We start from the raw sequence: 19,742 nt of genomic DNA, 5'->3' as shown, positions 1-19,742 counted from the left end.
TATCTTACCTGTCCCGAACAATGTCACATGGTGCTCCGCAAGCATTTCGCGGACAAATGTGACGTGAAGAAGGTCATGACCTTTACAATATCCGGTAACATAGCCAATCAAATCATGAGGTTAATATCACATGGAGGTCGTTGGGTTAGTTCACAATAGATCAACTGAAGGGGTGACCAAGTTTATTGTGTAGGTGTGGCGGGAAAAGGGGACAGGTGCCGTTTTACAAGTTTTTCAGGGTTATTTCCATTTGATTGAAGATATGAAATATCGACGTATTTGTACTCATTTGTTATAAAAAGAGATTTCACTGATGTGAAAATACATTATTATTTTTTTTTAGCATAATCATTAAATACATATAATAGGCCTATATATGACAAATCGATTGGATATAAGCTTGCTTCATTTAATTACTTTTTTTTTTTTCGATAATCGAAATCTCATGCTTGAATGAAATAACAGAGCGTCACTTACTGTAAAAAAAAAAAATCTCTCGCCGTCACTGAGTTCCAGCTTCTATACGCGGACACACTGCTCTCAATGGTATCTAAATTTCCAGTTAGAATTATTCTTCCGATTCCCGATTTTCTTTCCCCCGCATCAAGCTTGCACTCCCTGTAAACAAAGAAAAGGAAATTAACGATAAGCTACAGACATTTAAATGAAAACCTGTCGCAGGAGTAGGGGGAGAAGTTGTAAGCGTGCGCTGACCTCGGTTTCTAAGGTGACGGCTGGGGGAGGCGACATTTTTCCGTGGGTTACAGGAGACAAATATTTGGCTAGTTTCTGAGACGGAGTTTTAAACATTCCACATCGCTTGGTAAACAGGGAAACTGAAGAACAAAAATTTTCCCGGGTGTACACTGGTTCGCTGCAGATAATATCCCCCATTTGAACAGCTATTTAACTTTCTTTTAAAATTGTTACTCAAGTGATTTAAGGTTACGATTTCTGTCCGATTCATAAGCTGTAACTCTAATTAGAATCCTTTAAAGTCTGGCCTTTTTTTACTGCTAAATTACTAAATTTATTGTCTGTGAAATTATGTGATCGATGTGATTTTTTGACACACCTGACAAAAGCCAGAAAATTGCAAAAGAACGTAACTTTAAAATGTTTTTGAATAAACACTAGCCCCTCTGCCTTGCCTTTTAATTCAAGGAATTGTGAATTTGAACAAAGGGTACTTCCCACAAGAATATCCGCCACGACCCCCTCCCCCATGCAGAGTCGGATGTTATTTGATCCCCGTGTTGTGTCTAGTATTGACGAGTGACACAGTTAAAAGATCGAATACGGCGGGAGATCGGTGTAATTGTTAAGAGAGAGAGAGAGAGAGAGAGAGAGAGAGAGAGAGAGGGTAATTTTTTTTTTTATTAAGTAAGAAATTAATGGCAATGTTATCGAATTAAACATCATAAACTTACGTGTAACAATCTAATTATCATTTGATTACATCAGTAAAAAATACCTCATTTCACATACTTGTTAATTCTGAAAATAACGACATAAGATTTAATTCCATTCCACTTTGACAGCGCTTCAGCTGTACTTAACAGACACTCAATGCAACTGATGCAACTCATTAATACAATGCGGGGATCAGACAGACATGGTTTTAACAAGGTGTGTGTGTGGAGGAGAAAAAGGAGGAGGGAGGGGGGGGGGGTTCAAAAACGCTAAATTGACGCTCATTCTAGCACCATCTCAATTCATGTCGCATTTGATAACAATTAGGTTACAGAGTATATATGGGGTGATAGACCAAGCTTAATTTAGATTTGATTATCTTTAGTCCAAAAAAACTCTTCCCACCCACCATGGCCGTTTTCAAATATTCTAATTACTGAAACAAATGAAAAACAATCGAGGTAAAAGGGGAAAATATAACTGCTGGTCATAGGGAATAAAACGGGGGGGGGGGGGGGGGGGGTGGTGGTATAAAGTTAAACAACTCTAAAATCGGTACAGGAAATGTTGTCTACGTCCTTAACACAATTAACCCGATATGCTGGGAGGAAATTTTCCGCTTAAATTCAAACCAATTCCTTTAATTGTGATATGTGTAATGCATAAAACGACACTACTTTAATCTGGTGATATTAGTGAGGTATATATCGTCACATTTTATAGCGTTAAGAAGAGACTGAAAACGAGAAAGATATTGTCACATTTCGCAGCGTTATGAGGAGACCAGATGACAGAGTTTTTACGACGTTCTGAAGAGAGACTGTGAAGATGAGAGATTGTATCTACACTCCATCTTTGTTTGATTAAACACGACCTTTAATCTCTAAATAACGAAATATAATCGTACGGCACGATATCAGGAGCAGTCGCTCAAACATGTCATTGGGCGGTCTACGTCGCGTGCCACAGTTACGTAGAGAGCGCAGCATGCGGAGCTAGCTGTCGAAACCTGTTCCGTAGTTTCGGATTCTCCCGATAAGCCACGACTGAATGTCCTCATTTATTACTTTGATATCTATATACCCTCTCTCGATTGTGGTCGAATTTATAAAGCGCGTGGTCCAGCGTAGTTTCATTTTCCGTTTCGTCAGTAAGAGAGAAATGGGTCCGGGGTATAACAATTTACAATGCAATCTATTCTTCTTTTATTGGAGATGGTTTCATCATTACAGAATAACGTCAATTTGATACTCAATAAATTGTAATTATTATTTTTAAACAAAGTCACTGTCTACAAATCTTTACCCAGTATTTAACAAAGCAGAAGAAAACAATAGAAGAAAGAAAGCCCCCTGTGGGATCATGTGAGATTTGTTTTCGTATGAAGATGGTAATATCAACACTAGATATGACGCTTAATTGAATTACGATGCAGTTTATAGAAAATTTACATTCATTTGTTCAGTTTCCTTCCTCTTCACACATCGAACATCTTCTGTTCTAGTACCCCACACAGAGTAATTAAATCTAATCATATGCATGAACACAATCTAAATTACAGATTATAGAACTAGATATTTTCTAAGACTACATCTACTACTGTGGGCGCTACAATGTAATTTAGGAATAGAAAACGTGTATAATCCTATTTAGATAGATATAGACCGACGAGGGTCTTCCGCGGCGCATTTCGTTCCTTCCGCGGCGCACTTCGGTCCTTCGCGGCGCGCTTTATTTCTTTTTTAAAAAACCCTAAGAATTCTCTGATTTCCAGTCCAATCTTTTTAATTTTCAATATCAAAATCGATGCTGTGTTTTATTTTCAAAAAATATAAATAAATTGCATGAGAGGATCTAAATTGCAAAACAATTAAGAAACACCACTCTGGGGATTTCAAGAAACGTTCATCAGCAAAATTAGGAAAAGAATCAAGACCTCTGGAAGAAAGTCATCCTCAGAGCAGCAATACCAATATGTTGTATTGAGCTTGTATAGGGTACGTAAGAAACCTACTAGAAGTGTTAAAGAATTCAGGAAACTTACTATTAGTGTTAAAGAACGTAATAAACTTACTATTAGTGTTAAAGAACGTAATAAACTTACTATTAGTGTTAAAGAACGTAATAAACTTACTATTAGTGTTAAAGAACGTAACAAACTTACTAGCGGTGTTAAAGAACGTAATAAACTTACTATTAGTGTTAAAGAACGTAAAAACTTACTATTAGTGTTAAAGAACGTAAAAAAAAAATTACTATTAGTGTTAAAGAACGTAAAAACTTAATTAAGAAGCTTTGCCTAAGATTGAAGCCAACAAAATCTTGAGATTGGTCAACGAACCCGATTCGAGCATGATCAGCATCAAACTTGGCAGAAGGTACAGGCCTCTGATTTGCTTTTTTCTTTCTTTTTTAAAGTTTTGAAATGAGATTCCTTTTCCTACGGAAATGAAATAATTATTTTTGGAAATGAAATATTACTTTTAGGAAGTATATAATATAAAACCCCCGAGCGATGGAGGATCAGAATCCGGATGATGTATACGGTCGCGGTATTTCGTGTTCTATCGGCGATCAGAACATATGTACCTCCATTAGTGACTCATAGACTCTACTAAAACAAACCTAGTATCAGTACTGTGTAGACTGTACAGGTATGACTGTAAATGACTTCTATAATTAATTATCACCACGTACTAATGACAGTTGTTAATTACAAAGACATTACTGAACAGACAAGAAGATAAACAAAACTCAGATAAATGGATATGCACGATTCTTAATAACAATGATCAGGACGTGATTTATTAGTCGTTTTTACTAAGACGGAAATAAACCATTCAAATTATCAGAGAGTGACCGTCATTTTCTGTTTAACAGAAAAACATCACATTTAAAAAACCCCTAACACTTAGTATTGAGATTTAAATGGCCACCCCTAAATTTTAGCGACTAAGGAAAGGAAAACTATAGGAGAGAGAGAAAGAGCGGTTAAAAATACCCCATCTAACCCTCTGTATCCAAGCGCAGTTTTCATTCCCACAGGTGAAAATTGCTAATTCTACAAAGTGAAATTATCTACCTAGGTATATTTGGCTGAGGGCGTGTATCACTTCGTTTAACAGTCATGCAGCATGGTTTCGTAGGTAACTAAATTTACATTTCCAGCGAGACGAGAATTTACATATATGGGCCTATACAATGGAATGCAGAATTTTTAATCAACGATCACTATTTTGTATTGTATGCGTGTTTTTTTTTAAAACATAAAATCATGGGAAAGAATGTCACTTTTGCACCCACATTCCAACTGGTCAAGCGTTTCAGAATTAAAAAAAATTCATCCCCTTTACTTTTAATCTGTAATACCGAACTTACAAAAAGATGTAGGTAAGGCAAACACACCTTTCTTTAATTTAAAGCATGTGCATATGTGCAAGAAATTGAATACTGAATAAAGTATCTGAAAAAATATAACAATTTAAAAATAAGTCTGTGCAAATTAGTACCAGTTTTAAAGCATTCAAAATGTGAAAACAGACTTTGTAAATTAGGTGAATATATTTTGATTTATACATATTTTCTTTAAAAAGACTGAATTATTCAAAGATTACATTATATCTAAATCTCTAATCATCTCCATTCTCTGAATTTACTTGTACATATACATACATAACCCACACATTGTGTATATTGCTGTACATACATGTAGATCTGACATGTTGTAAGTACCCCATCAGTAAATGTAGATCTGACATGTTGTAAGTACCCCATCAGTACATGTAGATCTGACATGTCGTTAAGTACCCCATCAGTACATGTAGATCTGACATGTTGTAAGTACCCCATCAGTACATGTAGATCTGACATTGAATGAATAAAGTAAGTTAAGTACGCTTTAGAATTACCTCTTTTACCGGTATGATAATTACGCTTTAGAATTACCTCTTTTACCGGTATGATAATTACGCTTTAGAATTACCTCTTTTACCGGTATGATAATTACGCTTTAGAATTACCTCTTTTACCAGTAAGTTAAGTACGCTTTAGAGTTACCTCTTTTACCGGTAAGTTAAGTACGCTTTAGAGCTACCTCTTTCACCGGTATGATAAGTACGCTTTAGAATTACCTCTTTTACCAGTAAGTTAAGTACGCTTTAGAGTTACCTCTTTTACCGGTAAGTTAAGTACGCTCTAGAGCTACCTCTTTTACCGGTAAGTTAAGTACGCTTTGGTGCTACCTCTTTTACCAGTAGACCATATCTTGGGATGGAGAATTTAAAGACAAAAACTTACGGAAGTTCGAATGGGATCTTTAATTTAAAAACACAAAATCGAATGTGTATGCTTGGATCAACAGAACTTGTAAAGAGGCTGGAAAACGTGCTTATTTAGTGTGGAGTATTGTATATCCCTAAATATTGATTTTCAAAATCTAAAACTTTGTGTATAATAAATAACGTGTTATCCACATATATGCAACACTTCAGCCCTCCTATCCCCTACCCCCGACATTGAGAAACTAAAAACAACGATAACACTTTTCTGTTTCTGAATTACAGAAGGACAGGCCATATTTATTACAGAAGCAACGAGAGGGTTTCAAAAACGTTTACCAGACATTGCTATACATATAGAGAGAATCAGTTCCTCAGCTTTCCATTTCGCAATGTCAATATGAACGAGAGAGAGAAAAAGAGTAACAGAATTTAACATAGGAATGTCTGGAGAAGGAAATAAGATTTAAATCATTTTGGCTGGAGATAACATTTAGGAATGGTTAATTTTAGGTGGTTTTTAAAAATAATAATACACGTAATAATAAAAGAAATCTAAAATCAAGTAAAACGTTAAAGATTGAAATGAGTTATCCTTCGTCATGGCAGTCTAAACTAAAACAATGAAACTGAATACTGCAGATTTGCGGTTGAAGAGACAGCATCATGGAGCAATTGGAATTTCATCCCGAGTGAGAAGGCCAACACACTCTGAGTAAGGGCTGTGTTCTGTCTCCACCGAGGGCCCTCGGAAGTCTCAGACTTTTTAATGGAACTGGCACAGAACAATAATCCATTATCCGTGGATTGCGTACATCTCCCGGCCATTGTTCAGAAGCTAATTTACCGCACAGTACAATTGTCGAGAGGAATCTTAATTCCGGCTCTAGAGAGCAACGTGTGTGGTTTGAGTCATATTTCTCCTACGGTTTCCATGGTAACGGGTGCTGCTATTGACCTGGCATGCTTGTAGAGATGCAATGAAGAGGGCGAAATCATTGTCTGACAACTGTAGTTTTCCGTGGCAAAGAAGTCAATATTTGTTGTTATGTCATATCTGATTTTTCGGACTACATTCTGCTAGTATGGTTTTGTTGAGGGCGGACACTCTTAAATACCACACACCTAAAGTCGCGCTCAGACGGGTCTGCCAGCTGGTACATATTGAAGAAGGAATTCGAGATATCTTTTTGTTGTCGGGGGAGGTGGGTTTTTTCTATGAAATTCTTTTTTTAAAATATGGAATGTTTATCACTTCATTCTTTCTGGGAAAGAAATATGTCGACTGGCCTATCCATAAAACTTTTTTTTTTATCATGATTATTATGATGTGGGGTAGGGAAAGTTGACTCAATTGGAGGTAAAGAAATTTGTTGATCTAGCTGTTCTACTTTTCTATGAAACGTTTCTTTGTTGGGTTTTATAACCTCTTTAAAACATTTTTCACGTGTAATTTAAAAATAACAACCCCCACAAACAAATTTGCAAACATTCTTTATGAGGAAAAGATACCATTATTCCATTATTCTTTGTTCAACTAAGGTGAGACATATTTTAAAGGGCAAACAAATTATGCAATTCATTTTCAGCAACCAGAAGAATGCAGAGGGAATAAGGAGCGATTTATAGATCATACATCGACCCCCTGCGTGGTATTAGAAGGAACCCCCAATAAACCACTAAAAGGCCTAGTCAAGCATTGGTCCGAAGCGCTCCCACGTCATGAAAAGTAAAATCTTTTAACTTTCAAACGACAAAATCACTTCCGTACAGGTGTTGAGTTTGTTCTCATAGACAGTTTTACAAACACCGCTTTCTGTTTAGTTGCGTAATGATTCAATATTTTGTATTTCATACACCCACTCAATAGATTCTCATGACTTTCATAAGGAGCGAGTGATAAAGCGGGCTTTCGGATCGAGTGGATCAGGGATTTTTAACGGTCCACCAACAGTCTCACGCGTTGGGATTTTTTGATACGGAAGTTCCTTAAGCATTCATTTCCCTATGAATACCTTAACAGGGACACATGATGTGTACGTAAGCTACAAATTTGTCCTCTTAAGTACACTATATATGAAGTCATTCCCAGTTATACATGGAGATATTTTATAAACTCGCGGAATGCTGGAGAAGGCCAAGTACCAGGGGGAGGTATTACGGCTGAGGATCGAACCCAGGATCCCTGTTACGACAGCCCAGTATCCCTGCAGTAGTGCTGAAGAGCTACTATTGTGAAAGCTCTCTCCTTAACATTACTACAGTTAGACAACCGACGTCTTGACGACTGAACGACAGATTGCACAGAGAGAGAAAACACACACAGAGAGAGAGAGAGAGAGAGAGAGAGAGAGAGAGAGAGAGAGAGAGAGATTACAAAGGTGTCTTTTTATATAATCTTCAAATTGAAAGTTACATATATGTGATCTGTCTTTCATAATGCGACCAACGACTTCGAAAAGAGGGTGGGGATTGGGGGGGGGGGGGGGGGCACATAAGGTAAAGATGAGAAGACATGAACGCTGAAGGTGGGGGGGTCAAGGCGGGGAGAAGAGAAAATCCCCACCATATATTTATATAACCCAACTAAAGTTACCCCCTTACACATGTCAGATTTAATCCAAGTACAATGGTCGTGTCAAGTGCGGTATGCGACATTGTGTAAATTCTTCCGTAAAATATTCTAAAGTCAGATTATATGCCCAGGTCAACAATTATTTTCCTGTCTGTAGCTTTTCGTTAGTGTTTAACGAAACACTTCAGAAACCTGATCAGGTCGCCTTCACGCCCCTCGTATTACTGTGCAGTATGTACAATTCAAAAGATAAAAATAGATAACTTTTTACATCATTGAAAGAATATCGTTTGGAAAACTGCAACTTTCATTGCATGTACATTATCGGGAAGTGACATCTGCAGGGGTGAAAAATAAGCAGGAAAAAAAATTCAACATACCTATAGAAAATGTCTGTTTAGGAACATTAAAAAAACATTTTGTCAGCAATTCGATCTTCACAGTGACATCAACGAACTTCTTCATGCAAGGGCACAGAAATTAGCCATGTAGAATCATATATCACGCTATTAATTCGCTTTTTTAGCAGTTAAATTCGCTGACTCCAAGTATTTGTGAGAGTTAGTGAGGCGGGACCCCGAGATCACAAGATAATGGCAGTAAATGGGCTTATCACATTATAGAGGCTTTGATTCGCATTTTATGATGTAACACCTATGGCTACCTGCACATACAGGTAGACTGATAATACCGACCTCCCGCGGGACCTCTTTGTTATCGCGGAATCAACAATGCCCTCCGGGAGTGATGCGGCGACCCTGTTTGCCGACGGAGTTTGGTTTTAAAATTCCGTTATAAACACGTATCTTCCTTCCATTTATACTATATTTTAGTGCAAGATGTAACTGGAGTTGTTGACGCATACCTATCATGTCCATACCTACGTGGATTACTTATGTAAATAGGGGATTAGCAAAGGTCGGGCTTGAAAAGCTATGAAATACAGATACATGTATGGCCTCGTTTTGAAATATTTTAATCGGCAGTTCCGTTTCAGGACAGACCCCCTTGTAACGAAGAGTGTCTCTATGGTGACAAAACACAGGGTAATTCTTCACGAGCCGCAGCATGGACTCCAAAATTTCAGAATTTAGACTATGCAGCTTAGTCAGTTTATCGCCGAAATATGACAGAAATATCGCAAAATCGGCGTAACATAAAAAATACTCGAATGAAATAACCCATGCTGTTGATGCAATACAAATGAGGACGATTCATTGTAATGTCTGGTGGTTCAGTGTAATGTCTGATGGTTCATTGTAATGTCCAGTGGTTCAGTGTAATGTCCAGTGGTTCATTGCAATGTCTGGTGGTTCATTGTAATGTCCGGTGGTTCATTGTAATGTCTGGTGGTTCATTGTAATGTCTGGTGGTTCAGTGTAATGTCCGGTGGTTCATTGCAATGTCTGGTGGTTCAGTGTAATGTCTGGTGGTTCAGTGTAATGTCCGATGGTTCATTGCAATGTCTGGTGGTTCAGTGTAATGTCTGGTGGTTCAGTGTAATGTCCGGTGGTTCATTGCAATGTCTGGTGGTTCATTGTAATGTCTTGTGGTTCAGTGTAATGTATGATGGTTCATTGTAATGTCTGGTGGTTCAGTGTGATGTCCTGTGGTTCATTGCAATGTCTGGTGGTTCAGTGTAATGTCTGGTGGTTCAGTGTAATGTCCGGTGGTTCATTGCAATGTCTGGTGGTTCATTGTAATGTCTTGTGGTTCAGTGTAATGTATGATGGTCATTGTAATGTCTGGTGGTTCAGTGTAATGTCTGGTGGTTCAGTGTCTGTCTTGTGGTTCAGTGTAATGTATGATGGTCATTGTAATGTCTGGTGGTTCATTGTAATGTCTGGTGGTTCATTGGGATTTATTGTAATGTCTGGTGGTTCACGGGGATTCAGTGTAATTTTTGGTGGTTCACCATCAAGGGGATTCATTGTAATGTCTGGGAGTTCATGAGAAAGATTGATTGTAATGTCTGGGAGTTCATGAGAACGATTGATTGTAATGTCTAGTGATTTGAACTCATTGCACATGGAATACGAACCTCCTGAAAAAATATGAAATGTCCCCCCATTAAATTACACATCCAACTTCTATCATAAGGCTAGAATAACTGCGAAATGAAATAGTTTATTTTCCCCCCGTTTATATCGACTGGAAGGCAAATCGGGGAAATAATGCGGCCTGAATTTGATTAGAACTAAATGTCTGGGAAGCTGAGAAATTAATTCCAGCACAAGACTGCGTATCACATTTGTTACGCAACACTGTAACATACCATATCTGGAGATCAGTCAATATATCTGGAGATCAGTCAATATATTGGAATGTTTTTGGAGTTATCGTGTTTATCTATTGACTTTCCATCTGATAATATCTCATGCTATGAGTATAATGCTAGCGTTTGTTGTTTAATGGAAGGCACGGAGTTATCTATACATACTAACGCTGATCAAACCATCGACTCAAAATGCCTTATACAGGACGACAGAGAGCGGCACACGGACAATCAGCTGTTGTAATACATTCCATGGTCTCGTGGCTTTTTTTTTTTTTTTGTCTACACACGTCACACACAGAGAGTATGACTTCATTGTTATACATGTACACTAGAATGGCAATACACTTATATACATGTACGTACTCCTTGTGATTGTTGAAATCAAATTTAAAATGATAGTGTCGTCTTTCAGAGATCATTCGAAAACTCATTCAAAATCACGTAGCTGACGTAATGTAAACGATAGGGATTTCTTCGATCAGAAAAATGAAAAAGACGTGTCGATCATACATGTAGCCCTTGAAAATCAACTCAATTTACACTGAAAATAAAAGTTAGATACCTTGCATTCCAACATTCTACACATGTGCATTAAATATGGCTTTGTATACTATTTTTCCGCATCATAAAACCAGCTTTATTTTCGTACCGGAGTGTTAGTTTCGTATTCACAGGTATTAGTTATTGGTTAGACGTCGGGTGTGCTCTTCAACAGAGAATGTACATCCGGTTTTATTTCCAAATATCTTCTTTTCACCAGACTACAAACCCATGAAATTTTAGTTCTCACAATAGATTCAGTGACCTGTATTTATTGGTACGATACCAATCTCTCGCGTAGGAATAATTTAAAAAAAAAAAAAAAACTTGCATCGCAAAAATGAAAATAGCGCGGAAATCCCGGATACAAGGCGCGCTGATATTCCGGTACAGCGATCTTGTTCACCTACGACTGGAAACTATAGTGTTAATTTCCGGTTGTCTCTTTGTCTCTTATGAGTGATTGTACAATCGAATTTCTAGATACCATAGTACAGATACTCATTGACAATCATCCTGAAGATAATAACCATCTCTCTCTCTCTCTCTCTCTCTGAATCAAAATGAATGAAAACGTTAGATGCAATCTATTTCAACTTCTTAAAATTCCTATAACAGTATATAATTATGAGACAAGAAGTTTGACATTCTGATATACATGTATTATCATCATCACCTAGTGACTCAATTCAGAAGTGAAATGAATTTTAAGTATGTACGTCATTGAGATCACGATGACTATGTGTCTAAAGTAAATGCATCTTGTAGTGTATAACACGTCCTAAATGTTGTAGTGGACTAGTGCTCTCTCTATTACACTGAGATAGACTGGTGGTGTGTCTGTATTACACTGAGATAGACTGGTGGTGTGTCTGTATTATACTGAGATAGACTGGTGATGTGTCTGTATTATACTGAGATAGACTGGTGGTGTGTCTGTATTATACTGAGATAGACTGGTGGTGTGTCTGTATTATACTGAGATAGACTGGTGATGTGTCTGTATTACACTGAGATAGACTGGTGATGTGTCTGTATTATACTGAGATAGACTGGTGGTGTGTCTGTATTACACTGAGATAGACTGGTGATGTGTCTGTATTATACTGAGATAGACTGGTGGTGTGTCTGTATTACACTGAGATAGACTGGTGGTGTGTCTGTATTATACTGAGATAGACTGGTGATGTGTCTGTATTATACTGAGATAGACTGGTGGTGTGTCTGTATTATACTGAGATAGACTGGTGATGTGTCTGTATTATACTGAGATAGACTGGTGATGTGTCTGTATTACACTGAGATAGACTGGTGATGTGTCTGTATTATACTGAGATAGACTGGTGGTGTGTCTGTATTACACTGAGATAGACTGGTGATGTGTCTGTATTATACTGAGATAGACTGGTTGTGTGTCTCTATTACACTGAGATAGACTGGTGATGTGTCTGTATTATACTGAGATAGACTGGTTGTGTGTCTCTATTACACTGAGATAGACTGGTGATGTGTCTGTATTATACTGAGATAGACTGGTGATGTGTCTGTATTATACTGAGATAGACTGGTGGTGTGTCTGTATTATACTGAGATAGACTGGTGGTGTGTCTGTATTATACTGAGATAGACTGGTTGTGTGTCTGTATTATACTGAGATAGACTGGTGATGTGTCTGTATTATACTGAGATAGACTGGTGGTGTGTCTGTATTATACTGAGATAGACTGGTGATGTGTCTGTATTATACTGAGATAGACTGGTTGTGTGTCTCTATTACACTGAGATAGACTGGTGATGTGTCTGTATTATACTGAGATAGACTAGTAGTCTGTTCGAATATCGCTGATGGATGAAACCTAGATTTGCCAATCCATAAAGCTGGTCACAGACAACAATTACATTGCCAAGAAGAAAACATTTTGACTAAAACAAGTTCCGGAAGTTGTTCTTTTGTTACCATAGGTTGGTGAATAAATGGCGGATAAGTGCTGCGTGATGTAAGATGTTTGAATGCCGTACGCCGGTCGTTAAACGTTAATCACCCGTCATTATCAGGTGCAGTCCGTCCTATAATCCCGCGGAAGGATATCGCAGACGAAACCCGATCACCAATCGATCGGTTGATGCTAACTCCACTAATTCCTACGCATAAAACAATTACAGTATCCAGACTCTGTCATGATCTAAAAGCCCTCTCCCACCGCCATCTTACTGGCGCCAAAGAAAGGCTCAAACTACACCGCAGGGACGACTATTACAGGCCAAGAGCCCTTCTGCTGGCACGCAATGTAAATTACCGCGAGATATAAAACCCGACAGAAACAGACGCTTGGAATATCGATCCCGAGGCAAAAGCGGAGTCTGGATCTCACTTTGACACAAGGGCGATATAACCAAATTAACATAACTCTCTAGAAGGGGGAAAGTGGTTTGTAATAAAATTCCTCCAATAGAGTCATTTTTACAAGCGGTTTTTATTTCTGTTGATCTTCATCATTCTTGAGCACTGCGGCCGGCGCAATATCCCCCTTCGATCGAAGTATTGTAATAGAACTCGGATAGGATCAAACAATGAGAATTGCCTGCACTAAGGACTGATTTCCATATTGTAATGAGGAGATCTGTACATAAAACACGCAAATCCAAACACGTGTAACTGTCAGTTTACTGGAAGACGGCTTGAACCCGATCAATAAGAACACTCTTTTCATTCGTCCCTGCTATTAATTAACATGAATTCTTCCAATACGTTTTAGAAGTCTAAATGTGAGTAGAATGAGCGGGTGTGAAGAAGACAAAAACAGAAACATATGAGGGAATAAAGACAATTTCCCTCATAACTCGTTTTATACCTGAGCCTTCAATTATTTTGTCGTAATTATCTGTTATAGCTGCGACCCCCCCCCCCCCCCCCCCCCCCCCCGACATTTGGACAGGGTTTGAGTTTCTCAATCATGGTATGCCCCTGGTATGTCTTCCCGATTAGTAAGGATGAAGAGGATCTAAAATCCGAAACCAAATTTCCCTTTTTTTCCTCATTGAAATATCATCTGGGAGTTTATGAAAGACCTTCATGTCTTGATTAACAATAATTTACAAAAAAGTCATTTATATCATAGAGGGAGGCAATTATGACGTCACTTTCTAAAAACCTCCATCTTAATCATAAGATACAATTACAAAAAAGAGTATTATATATATTCGGATACTCACGATTGAACATCAGTGACTTTAAACAGTGACACTAAATTCCACAGGAAATCATGATTAGTGGGCCATGTGTCCGGGACGGGCCTCTAATGGCGGATTACACAGAAGAATCGGCTCTTGGATTTGGGCCTGCCATTCACGACGTGAGGCGAGGATTTTATCATAATTTTGTCTGCATCCTGTGCAAGAGAAGAGAGAAAAGGGGAAAATCAATACAGTTCATGAAAGTGCACTTTGTCTGAGTCAAGGGAGCGTTTTGGATTTGATATTCACAGAGAGAGATGGTTCACAACACTGGACATATCGGTGACCGGATGTCCTTACACGGGATGAAGTCAAGTTCTTGTAACAGAGCAAAGCTGATCTTGATCGATGTCTTCTTAAGTGGATTATATTCCAGATCCATTAAAAGTGCCCCCCGTTGATTCGTATAGAGTTATTAACATCATGCGAATGAATACATAATTTGTTCTTTGTAAAGTTAAATCAGCGACATTAAGTTTCTGTTGTTTGACATGAACAGATAGCGTTATCAGGAAGAAGATTGCTGGTGTAAAGGAAATTTTTACTTACAAATAATAAACGTATGTTGTTGATATCTGTAAAGTTTGATTTCCTTTCATAAAATATTTGTTAGATTGCCATCTCAGCGCCCTAAATCTAGTCCACTCTCATCATATTCGTACTATCGCGTTCTAATTGTGCATTTACTGACAGTTAACCCATAACATTCCACCTCTGGTGTGTCCAGGGGTCCGTGTTTGCCCAACCCTCAATTATGTATTGCTTATAGTAGTTACGAGATTGATCACTGTTCGTTATCTTCACCTTTCATGATAATTTATGTTTAACATTCACTTCCACCCAATCAAACAGGTAAACTTGAATTGCACACTGTCTTTGCCTATCCATTTCCCACAATGCCATATTCGGAAGTATATGTGGCTGTAACCTGCGCCATTAATGGGACTTTTCAAAACTACATTTAGCCTGATCATACATGTACCACACAATGATTAATTTCCCATCAAGCACAGCAACACATCTCATTCAGTAAAATTTCTATATTTAAACGCCTTCAGTTACATTCGCTTTAGTATGTTGAATTTGTGATCAGAACTCTCTAGAAAAGGAGATAACAAAACGCTGTCTTACGAAAATGTACTTCCGGAGTCTGCTGTGTAATGCCACTCCCCTTAGGTAAGTGATAATCTGTACACACGCGGATGTATTTTTTACGATATAAATCAGACTCCGTTTCAATGTACAAATCCTCACAATAGATTAATGACTTCCTGGCAGCACAATTCTTCTGGTAAAATCAAACATGAGAAGAACAACCTAGCTATGATCACAAAACATCAACAAGTAATCGTGTGTAAAATACATACTTGCTTATTTCTAAGTTAGAATATTCCCCCATACAATTATGTTTAAAATATGTCGGAATTTGTCACACCCCTGGTATATGCACGTACAATGTTGGTTTTTTTTTCCTGTCTGAATTATTTCGAGAACGAATGCCTACAGAACGGGTGTCGATGGAATACAGTTAACGGTACTCACAGAAAATCGAGGTTTAAATGTAGCACCGTGCGTCCCCGGAGTCACATTAGTACTTAGCTCATGTTTGCCTTCATTTCTTTAGCTGCTTTCACAGGGACAACATCCCACAAGTCAAGTCAAGTACCCAGAGATTGCTCTACCGGAAACACCATTTTGCGCACTCCTTTGTAATTATTTGTCTAACAGGAAGTATCATATATTACAGCATACCACGTGACCGAACAACTTCCGCTTGTCTTAGCTCCCTTGCTGTTTAAGAGGAGTTGTAATTGTATTTTTCATTTTTCTTTTTGCTAAGATATATTTTACTTAAAATCAACGTCTCCAGAAATTAACACGCTTTCTGATGATTTACATGCAAATTCTTGATATATATACATGTGACTGTTTTGTTGGCATTAACCAAATACCAAAGTATACCATATTTCATTATATATTGTATCTTTATATTTACTGTACTGTCTGTGTATACATATGTGTTTGTGAATCCAATGAGCCACATGGCTCACGGAAATAAAGAAACTGAATCATTTCAACCAAACTGAGGCAATTCAATCGTATATTTTCGACACCAATTATTTCTAAAATATGACTTTGCACAATTATGACGCCTAAGCTCTTTAGATTTAAGAATCTATATTCATAATTATGCAAATACAACGCGCTAAGGATGCCAGTAATTCGGACAATTATCACATCGTTGTCTGACATTCGCAGTGCTCTCTAAGGACCAGTATGCAAAGAATTATTTTCCCCCCATCAAATACTAACCATATTCAGCGGCCCGTCATGTGTAGGCAGAAAATCGAAGATATATTATACTGAATTACAGCATAGGGGAGGAAATCAAACCATCTAGTTATCAGAGGAACCAAAAATCTTCCTGGTTATTCAAAACGTCCATGTGATTAACAGTGTCAATGACCAATCAGAGAGCGACCGGAAGTCACGTGACCTCCACATTTGCCTCACAGGAACTAAAACAATATACTCGATAAGTGTACGTCCAATTACGACCCACACTAGGCCGTTACATTGTGTACTATTTTGTGTAGTAGACTCATGGAATGCAAACTACACACGGTATTTAACATCCAAGCACAAACATCGAACATACTTCTGAATTCTGAACACTTTAAACAGCGGCAGTCTCCATCAGTACTGCACCGTACGTCATATGTTCATTAACACAAGCGGCCCGGGCTTAACCACCATTGCTGGTCTGCTAGTACCATTGGTTTCTGTCCACCTATCAGGGAAATTTGACTTTTTAAATTAACTTCCATTTTGATATTTCTTGTGACTGGTAATGAACAATGTATTCATACGCCTACAATATGTTCGGATTTTTTTCTTTTGTGAATTATTGGCTAAATTTCCTTAAAACAATAGTGATGTATTCACAACAAATTAATTGAAAATTCGATATATTACGGACAAAATAAAAAAAAAACATTATTAGGAATGCGATAAATACACCTATGTCAGAATTATTGCAACCAAGCAACCAGTTTAAAAAAAAACCCAGAACTAATCTCCTATAAGCTTTATCTCTGTAATACAGCAATGAATTGAGATCGTTTATTAACAAGGATTTTTTTCCTATCAAACCCTTTCCTATACATATTCAATTGCTTTGAGTCACCGCTTCATACCAGTTACGTCCCTTTAATGTTTTTCCTAATTGGAGTTTCTGGGTGTTTTTTTTTTTTTTTTATTGGGCCCTATTTTTCAAGGATTCCATTTATCCAATGACGATACAAAACATCAATACGCTCATCCTCACGTGAGGAGTCGATGACCTATTTACATACTAACTCAGTGGACTTTGATTAATGTTCTTAAAGTAAAAGTGCCGTGCTTGAACATCTAAGTCGACAGCTACTTTTCCCCCCTAAATTCATGTGTTTTGTTTTTAGGTCTACCAGTAGTGGACTGCTCGTGATAAAAACGCCATTTTGGAATCTGGAATAAAAAATATATCGAGCGCAAAGAAAACAATTTTGGAAAATAAATTTTTCTATGTTATTAATAAAATCAGTTAATCAACCAAAAGGTTAGACATTCTAGCGGTCTGACAGACCAACACGCATTAACCGATACAAACCTGATCTTACGACAAAATTGTAAGTGCGATCTCTGATATCATTTAACTGATTTGATTCTGATTTTTGTTCAATTCTAAATGGAATAATACAACTTTAATCTTGCGTTAGTCATTTAATTTCGTTTTACTAGTTCTAGAAAAATAGAAGTTTAGAAATAAGAGAGACTTCTGAGATTGTAATGATAAATCAAAAGTTGAATTTCTATAAATACTGGACCAAATATTACCAAGGGTGGAAAAGCAAACAAGAATCGATTGTTGTCCGAGCGATTTTATCTTGATAGCCCTGAATGATCGGAAATGGGTTATTATGAACATTCTTTGGTATGAAATAGTCAAAAGATCTTCCTAGATTTTCGTGCCACCCTTTATCTTAGAGAAACCGGACAAAGCACAGAGTTATATGAATTTACATACAATGAACAACTCATTAAACACATACACACAAACATGCATATTAAGTAAATATAGAGGGAGGAGAATAAAAAAAAAAATTAATTAAGAAGACGTACAATAACAGTGATCACACCCCCTTCACTATTTTCAGACTTTTCTATTTGAACCACGTTCGCAAGGTTTCTATCATTCTAAAAAGGAATTAATAATAATGATTAAAAAAAGAAGATAATGCAAAAATCTCGAACTTTTAAATTATGTCTGTTGTGTACTGATAAAATGCCTTTTATTGTTTTTGTAAAAACAAGATATTAATATTTCACATACATATTAAACTTATTTTTTCTTGATATTTAAATTAACTATATTACTATTTTCTAATTCGAAAAATCCGTCTCGGATCCGCCCGCCGGGCTTAAAAGATACCACGTTACAACGTACACGTATATAGGTTTCAATATAGATAAAATACTATATTTATAGAGTACATCGTATCATTTTAAGTTGATTCAGAGATAATCTATCCTAATGCAGTTATCTCAATGAACCTTTAAACATAGGATAAAATAATGAACCTTAAAACATAGGCTAAATCTCGAATCCGTCCGGCCGACACAATTTCTCGTCAGTGTTAAGGGGGGAAAAAGAAACAAGCTTGCAATTTATGATAGAAAAGGAAATAATTCTTTGTTTTAAAAGTCCTGTTGACAAATGTATTAATTGGGAGTTTTGTCAATAAATTCATAGCCTTACCTGTCGACAAAGAGTATGTGGTTTAGAGAGGGGAGGGTCCTAGTGCGCTTCTATCCTGGACAGATGGGGATCCTGATTATCTAGGTCAACCCGCGTCGTGTCTGCTGCATTCAGCGAAAGAAATTGATGCGTCATGCCCTGATTAACTCCATATATGGACAGGATCGACTGAATTCATTCAGTATTAAGTGGTAAAGTGCTCGTGGAGGACTCTTCTACGTAATCACTTGTGTAGCGAGTAAAACCGGGCAGTTGAATGCGATCACTTGTGTGTGTGTGTGTGTTGTGTGTGTGTGTGTGTGTGTGTAGACAATGCAATCAATGATGTCTCTGACCCCGCTAGGCCACACAATGCGGAAAATTAGGGGGGAAATTGATCTTATTTGCATACAAAAGCGATGCGGAACAATGGCGTGATTTAGATAATTCACTGACTTCAGATTTGAACTTAGGAATTATATTCAGTGCTTCAAGTCTAACAAGAAAGTATTCCTTGCCCAACGAAAGTTTATTAAACAATATTGAATGATTTGAATCAAAGGATGTTTATAGTTTTAAGATAATGATGAAAGTGAAGTAGATCAAATTCACATGATCAGTAAATGATTAAAAACTGATCTTTATGCA

General features: G+C 37.3%; 1 long non-coding RNA gene across 4 annotated transcripts in view; it reads right to left on the bottom strand.

Moving 5' to 3' along the window:
* Window positions 1–19,406, bottom strand: part of LOC125662037 (uncharacterized) — a 35,650-nt gene extending 16,244 nt beyond the window's left edge. The window contains exons 1-4 of one of the 4 annotated variants that reach the window (XR_008798067.1): window positions 19,116–19,405; window positions 15,860–18,553; window positions 14,297–14,472; window positions 9–618 (exon numbers count right to left, since the gene is read on the bottom strand). This is a non-coding gene — a long non-coding RNA (uncharacterized LOC125662037). Of the gene's footprint in view, window positions 1–8; window positions 619–8,645; window positions 14,473–15,859 lie in introns of all 4 variants that reach the window. The other 3 variants (XR_008798068.1, XR_007365231.2, XR_008798066.1) reach the window with 3 other exon arrangements.
* Window positions 19,407–19,742: the final 336 nt, after the last annotated feature.

The sequence above is a fragment of the Ostrea edulis genome, chromosome 8, assembly GCF_947568905.1.
Source record: "Ostrea edulis chromosome 8, xbOstEdul1.1, whole genome shotgun sequence".
Lineage (NCBI taxonomy): Eukaryota > Metazoa > Mollusca > Bivalvia > Ostreida > Ostreidae > Ostrea > Ostrea edulis.
Note: the sequence above shows the minus strand (reverse complement) of the source record. Positions and strands in the feature narration are given on the sequence as shown.